This window comes from Tursiops truncatus, chromosome 15, assembly GCF_011762595.2.
Source record: "Tursiops truncatus isolate mTurTru1 chromosome 15, mTurTru1.mat.Y, whole genome shotgun sequence".
Classification (NCBI taxonomy): Eukaryota; Metazoa; Chordata; class Mammalia; order Artiodactyla; family Delphinidae; genus Tursiops; species Tursiops truncatus.
The window spans coordinates 38,455,447-38,462,902 of record NC_047048.1 but is presented as its reverse complement, the minus strand read 5'-3'; the positions used below and the strand labels follow the sequence as shown (position 1 = coordinate 38,462,902).

At 38.0% G+C, this 7,456-nt stretch overlaps 1 long non-coding RNA gene across 1 annotated transcript; it reads right to left on the bottom strand.

The window, feature by feature from the left end:
* Positions 1 to 1,217: 1,217 nt before the first annotated feature.
* Positions 1,218 to 5,838, bottom strand: LOC109548712 (uncharacterized). Its single transcript, XR_002174850.3, has 3 exons — positions 5,511 to 5,838; positions 3,573 to 3,691; positions 1,218 to 1,860 (listed from the first exon to the last, which is right to left on the bottom strand). It is a non-coding gene; the product is annotated as an uncharacterized lncRNA (long non-coding RNA).
* Between the last annotated feature and the right edge of the window lie 1,618 nt (positions 5,839 to 7,456).

The window sequence follows — 7,456 nt, the reverse complement described above, 5'->3', positions numbered from 1 at the left end:
CCTACCGGTATTAGCTCACTGACTACCCAAACAATCCCATTTTGCAGATGGGGACACTGAGGCACAGAGAACTTACACAATGGAGCTGGGATTTGAACCTAAGCCATCTGACTCCAGATGCCACCTTCTTAACCACCTTCTTTCCCACGGGGAACTCTGAGAGCTGAAACTGTGTGCCTTTGTAGTTTCTCGGGCTTCATTTTTGAGAAATGTCAATTCCACATAGTTCCTTCACTCCCCAGTGGTTCGCTGGATTGGAAATCACAGACATCCTTTATAAGCACATCACTTCAAATTCGGTGCCCCCTCTCTCACTCCGTCTATAGTAAAACACTGTTATTAACATGCATAAGAACATATATGGAATCTGCTGAGGCGTATATGTATTCGTATGAACACACACACACACAAGAAAAACCAGCATCAATGGCAACTGGGGAAATTCTTTGGGTTACCAGGAAAGGGCTGAGTTCTAGTTTTTAACCTCCTCTTCCATTGGCTTCCACCTCTTCAACACACCATTAAATAGTTGCCATTTGTCAGCCAGAGCCTCACGAGAAGCGAAGCCACAATCCCGCAAGCTCATGGCTCTGGAGCAAAGACAGCAGTGGCTGTGTTTGATGTGTGGTCCAGGCTAGACACTTACCTGTAAATGTGTTGAGGATTTAGGACTCTAAGAGCTGCAGTGCACAGCTTGTTTGGAAGAAATGCCAGCCCCCTTGTATTTAGATTCAAAACACCTGCATTTGGGGAAGCAGAAATAAACAGCGGGTGCTTTTTTGTTTCCTGAAAACAAGGTGCAAACCTTGCCTTCATTAGCCATTTTTCCAGGTTTTAGCCTCCATACTTGCTAAGACTGGAGGCAATGTTCCATCAACCAAATCTGCTTCAACTTCTGAATATCCCAGAAGTGTTTCTCATTCCTGTCATTCCTCTAGATCTACTCAGATCCACAATTTACATTATTGGGATTCAAAGAGATAGGAATCTGGTCTTAGAGGCAAAATTAAGAGAAAAAAATAAATAAATAAGACTCACTCCAGTACCATAAATATCCCCAACAAGCAAGCCGTTAAGGCAGGCAGCTTGTCGGAGAGGAAAATTCTGTAAGTAAAAAAAAAAAAAGAAAAGAAAAATTTTAAGAGTTCTAAATATCACCTTCTTCTTATGGTAGGTATGTGTACCTACTACCACACTTGGCACTGGTGATTGCAGTGGACATCAGGGTTCACATTATTGTCTGTCTGGTGACTTATTGGAAGAGGAGGCCCCTGGCTGGCAGCTGGAATTCAACTTCATTCTTATTTTGATTTCATGTTTTAATTTAATTAATTTTATGAAAAATGTCTTTTGTCTTGAGCCACATGAAATTCCCCCTCCTTTTCTTTAGCAGGTAGGATTTTAATATATTTCATGATTTTAATGAAGGAAAAAGGTATTATCTATAAATTTTAGGTTTGATTTTGGCAAAAAAATGATCAGGTACAGAAGCAAGTGGGAATTCTTTCCCAGAAATGTAAATAAACAAAAAAAATTCCTTTTGCTCCGGGGCTTTGAGAACATGAGGTGTGATAAAGTGGCATAAAGGGCTGTGAACATTAGCATCTTCAAAAAGCTGTATGTTTTGTTTGTAAATTCTGAGACAAGCAGATTTTAGAAAATTGATTTAGAAGTTGCTGAAAGGATTTGTTTCCGTAATATTAATTGAACATTAAAAAACCATAAATGGGGGTACACAGGACTGCTCTTTAGAACTGGGACCGCTCAGTGCTAGAGCTTTAGAAGGAGAGGTGAATGATGGAGAAAGTGTCCACAGCATCCCTTTTTAGCCTGTTCACTCTGAGGTCCATGCTCCTGGATCTGTGAGAAGAAAAGAGTCAGTCACAAGGCAGGTACCTGGCAACACAGTAGTGATGTCATTGATTGGCCTGTTTTGTTATTTTATGTTCATTATATCTGTGAGCCACCTTTAGTTTTGCAGTTTTCTGAAACTTCGGAGGCTAGCAGCTCATTAAATTTTTGAAGGAGCTGAAATCCACACACAAAACTGATATATGTATTAGAAAACTAATATGTTTATAGAAACTAATATATAGAGAGAGAAATATGTTTATATTTCTGTAAACCAATTTTCCCAAGTCCCTTTCATTTTTTCCATTTCCCATATTAATTAGAAGAGAAAACAGATAAATAGAATAACATTACATTCATAAACAAATGATACAAAAATGAACTTCATTTCTAATTAGTTTACCTACCTGTCTTCATTTTGCTTAAATAAAATGTAATTAGTATTTTGTCATTTGAAAGTTAAGCCTTGGCTATAACTGTGCCTTTTAATTCCTAAGTAGGTCATTAAAAAAAATAACCAGGCATTTTCCTTATTGTTCTATACTATACTGAGCTTGAATTATAGTTTGGTATTCACAATTTCTTTGCCCATTATTATTTGCATGTCTATTCAATGATGTGTGGTTAGCATTAGACAGTGTTTAGTGTTTAGATTTGTTTCATCTTTTATTTCACACTTATTTTAATTTTACTACAGAAACTATAAGCTATACATCTGGATTTCTAATGTCCTTAAATTACATGTGACAGCCTCAGATTTCGTGGTTTAATTACCCTGAAAGCTTGATATTATAGTCATAAGAAATGATAGAAAACTCAGTCATCCTCTATTGGTTATCTATTGCTGAGTAACAAACCACCCTAATGTGTAGGGCACAAAACAGCCCTTTTGTTACACCGTGAGTTCTGCAGGCCAAAAATTTGGGCAGGGCATAGTGGAGATGGCTCGTATCTGTGCCAGGATGTTGGGGATCTTAGCTGAAGAGGATAGAAGGAGACGTGTGTCTGGATGGCTAGGGCTACAATGACCTGGGGGTGTCCTCACTCACCCGTCTGATGGGGAAACTAGCTGTTGGCAGGAACCTCCACAGGACCTGTTCATGAGATTCTCTGAGTTTCCTCACAGCATGGCAGCTGTATTCCAATAGGAGTACCCCAAGAGAAAGTCTGAAAGCTATATCACCTTTTACGACCTAACCTTGTAAGAAACACAGCAGCACTTCTGTTGTAGTCACAGAACCTACCCAGAGTCAAGGAGAGAGACATAGACCCCATCTCTCCACGAGAGGAGTGTCAAATCACCATGCAAGAGGAGCATATGGGAAGAAACCCATGTGGCCATTTTTGGAAAATGCAATCTACCACACACTCGTAGTTTATTCTGACATTTTTTTTCACTAGTTCTTTGGCATTTCTCCCGTGAGCAGCCGACCATCTTATCCATGATAAATGTCCAACAAATTCTTTTCAAATGTTTAATGTCCGAAAGACTTCTGCTCTTGATCTGCTACAATGAATCACACATTTGTGCAAATCTTTGCTGATTTGAAGCTTGATAATAAGCTCTAAATCAGTTATTCCAAGAGTGAGATCACATTCAACATTCCTAATTTGGGGTGTGGAATTTAGATATTTAAGTTGCTCTTTGCACTCCCAAAGATCCTCTCTTGAGAGGGTTAATCTTCCTCCAACTCTTCTCCACTCCAGGCCTCCCAACTCACCAGGGAATTGAACGTTCACACAGCTGAAACCTGTTACCAAACCAGCTTTCTGGAGAGCACGGCATCTGGTCTCAATCCATGTGCTATTTCTACAGCTCCAGGAGCTGAGTTTGAAGGATCTGGGTAAGAATAACACATGGTTCTGTTATCAAATGGTTTGTTCATGCTTTCAAAGTCTACAGAATTGATTGACTGTGTAGGGCAAGTCCTGGTGTCATGATATGGGCTATTCAAGGGGACCCTTAATCAGCAGACTTTATAAGTGAAGGGGAGAGGATGGAGCAGTGTGGAACCATCCTGAAGACGGAAAACAAACAACATATTTTAGCAGCAATTCACAGACAGTGTGCCTCAACATAAATGTTCTTTGCCAGGTGCGCAGTTGTTGTTGTTGTTTTTTTAACACATTGTCTTCCAGAGAGGTGCTTCTGGGCCTTGAGTGCACAGTGACAACACCTGGAAATCAAACTGGGATCCCTGTGAGACAAGTCCAGGTAATTGCAGGTGCACTGAAGGCTGAGAACCAATGCTAGACGGGGTACTCATTTCTCGTTCTTTAATCCTGGGCCCCTCAAAGTGTGGTTCAGGACAAGTAGCATAAACATCACACAGGAGCTTACTATAAATGCGGAAGCTGGAGCCGCGCCACTGCAGACATACTGACTTACAATCCACGGATTATATCTGCAGGTGAAGTTCTAGAATCCCTGTTCTGGTGCATTAGTGCTAAAACTTGACTACATGTTAGAATTAGGTAGGGAAATTTTTTAAATCCAGAGGCTCATATCTCACTGGGTCTAGACCAGCTAAATCAGCATCTCTGGACATAGGATCCAGGAAGAATCCTACAAACAGATCAGTTAACAGTTGCCAGTGCTCAGGACCGCTTTGTGTTTCTTGCATAAACCGTGCCCTGATTCACCTATCAGTTCCAATTTTTGATCTCTTTAAAGAGGGACAAGAATAAAATTACAATGACAACAGCAGGAACAACAAGACGGACATAACCTGAGTGTGGAATCTTTCTGCTTTTGACATTTTCTCCCCAATATTTCACACTGAGGCCACTTTTAATTTGAGAGCAATTTTTAAAGTCATTCATCTTTACTGAGATTTTCCAAAGTACTCAACTTAGTTTTATTTTTAAAAATCTCTTTTCAGTCACATTTCGTTGTTTTATATGAGTTTTTAATAGCTTGCATGATTTTAAAAATTGAGAAACGTGGATAAACAAGTTTGGGAACAAGCACAATTGACTCGGTAAGGACAGGACTCAACTTTTGGAATAAAAAAGGACAGGGTACTTAGAAAGTATTCCTTAATAGCTCATGTTGACCCATGAACAGCAGCTATAAATACAATTCTCCAGGTGAATTAAACTCAGCATTTCTCCCTCCATTTGTGAACTGCCTCCAAATACAGGAATTACCAGAAATGTTGCCATCTTTTATGTGAGGACAAAGTTGCCTGCTCACATTTTATGTACAAATGTGTTGATGTTTTTGGACATTAGCTCCCAACAAACACAAGGGCTCCAAGTTTCCTCATACATTATTTTCAGGAAAATACATCTTTCGAGTTATAAATATTAACCTTAGCTAGAAATACGTAGCATAGGTGAAGAGAGTTGGGAGGACACATCAGGTCTCGTTGGATGCAAAGACACCTCAGGAATCTGGTTTAAATGTGCACTTAGCTATTTTCGGATCTAATTCGTTCCCCAAGCAAAATCTAGGCAAAATCCTGAATTCCTCCCCAAGCCTCTTTGGAAATAAAACACTTGGCATGTGTCCTTTTGTCTGCAGTCCAAACCAACAACGATGCTTCTGCCAATTGCTATGGTTTAAGCTATTATGGTGAGCAAATGAAACAGTGACAGAAATAGAAACTCCAATTAAAAGATAATGCTATACCAGATCATTCTTGTTCCACACTTACTCCACATCCATAAGCTCTGTGATACCGAAGGAAGACGCAGTAAGAATGCACTGCACATGTTAAGCCGGGCTGCGGCTCTCTGCTCTCTCTCCAAATGCATTGCATTAGCAGGTAAATTTCCTCCTTGTGGGATCCAGGAAGAACTGATGTCAGTGAAGCATGTAGTTATATTCCAGTGACTATGAAATATGTATTTAAATAAGCATGCAGAAATTGTAGGCACAATGATATATCAAATATTGATAAGCAATCTATTTGATTTTTTTTCCTAAGTAAAAGGTTTCCATTTTATTTTTTTTCTATTTATTATTTATTTATTTATTTTAAAAAATTTTAATTCTTTTTATTGGAGTATAGTTGCTTTACAATGTTGTGTTAGTTTCTGCTGTACAGCAAAGTGAATCAGCCACATGTATACATATATCCCCTATTCCTTGAATTTCCTTCCCATTTAGGTCACCACAGAGCATTGAGTAGAGTTCCCTGTGCTGTACAATCTGTTCTCAGTAGTTATCTATTTTATACATAGTAATGTGTATATGTCAATCCCAATCTCCCAATCCATCTCGCCCCCGCTTCTCCCCTTGGTATCCATACATTTGTTCTCTACATCTGTGTCTCTATTTCTGCTTTGCAAATAAGTTCACCTATTCCATATGTATGTGTTAATATATGATATTTGTTTTTCTCTTTCTGACTTACTTCACTCTGTATGACAGTCTCTAGGTCCATTCACGTCTCTGTAAACGGCACAATTTCGTTCTATTTTATGGCTAATATTCCATTGTATATATGCACCAATCTTCTTTATCCATTCCTCTGCTGATGGACGTTTAGGTTGCTTCCATGTCCTGGCTATTGTAAATAGTGCAGCAATGAACACTGGGGTGATGTATATTTTTGAATTATGGCTTTCTCTGGGTATATGCCCAGGAGTGGGATTATTGAGTCATATGGTAGTCCTATTTTTAGCTTTTTAAGGAACCTCCATACTGTTCTCCATAGTGGCTGTATCAATTTACATTCCCACCAACAGTGTGAGAGGGTTCCCTTTTCTCCACACCCTCTCCAGCATTTATTGTTTGTAGATTTTTTGATGATGTGCATTTTGACCGGTGTGAGGTGATGCCTCATTTAGTTTTGATTTGCATTTCTCTAATAATTAGTGATGTTGAGCATTTTTTCGTATATTTGTTGGCCATCTGTATGTCTTTTGATAAACAATCTATTTTAACAAGAACCTTGAAAGATAATGTGTATTAAAGCCACCCAATTCTTACAGATATTTTCCTATGGTTTGGGGAAATGCTTACAAATTTTAATTTTATAGCTAAAGTTTTGCCTACAATCAGTTTACAATCACAGAATAAAAAGAATATCTATTAAATTGTGAGACTATAAATAAACCCATTTGCAAATGGTCTGGCTCATCAATATCTTAAAAAAAATTGTCAAGGATGTATTCACATGCAAAAACTGCCTAATTCAGAATCGAAGCCAAATTATAGTTAATATATAAATGCTCTTACTGAATTTCATAACAGTAAACTCAAGCACAATTATGTTGATTTAAAAACCTCACATTGAGAGTATACTTCATTTCAATAAAAACATCTTTCTTGTTTTTATTCTCACTACAAATAGTAAAAGTATTCAATATTAAAAAAGCAGAGAATGTAGAAAAATGTAAAACAAAACTGAAAAGTATTTGTAATCCTATCACTCAGAAGTGACTCCTTTTAATATATCGGTATATATCTTTTCATACATTTTTTTATGAGCAAACACACACACACACTCATAATACACACACACTTATTAAAGGATATCACACCACAGAAACTGATTAATTTTTAAATTTAGCAGTATAGCGTGAACAACATTTCTTAGTCAATAAACTTAGATGCAGATTATCATTTGTAATTACTGCAGGGTTCTCCAAAAAC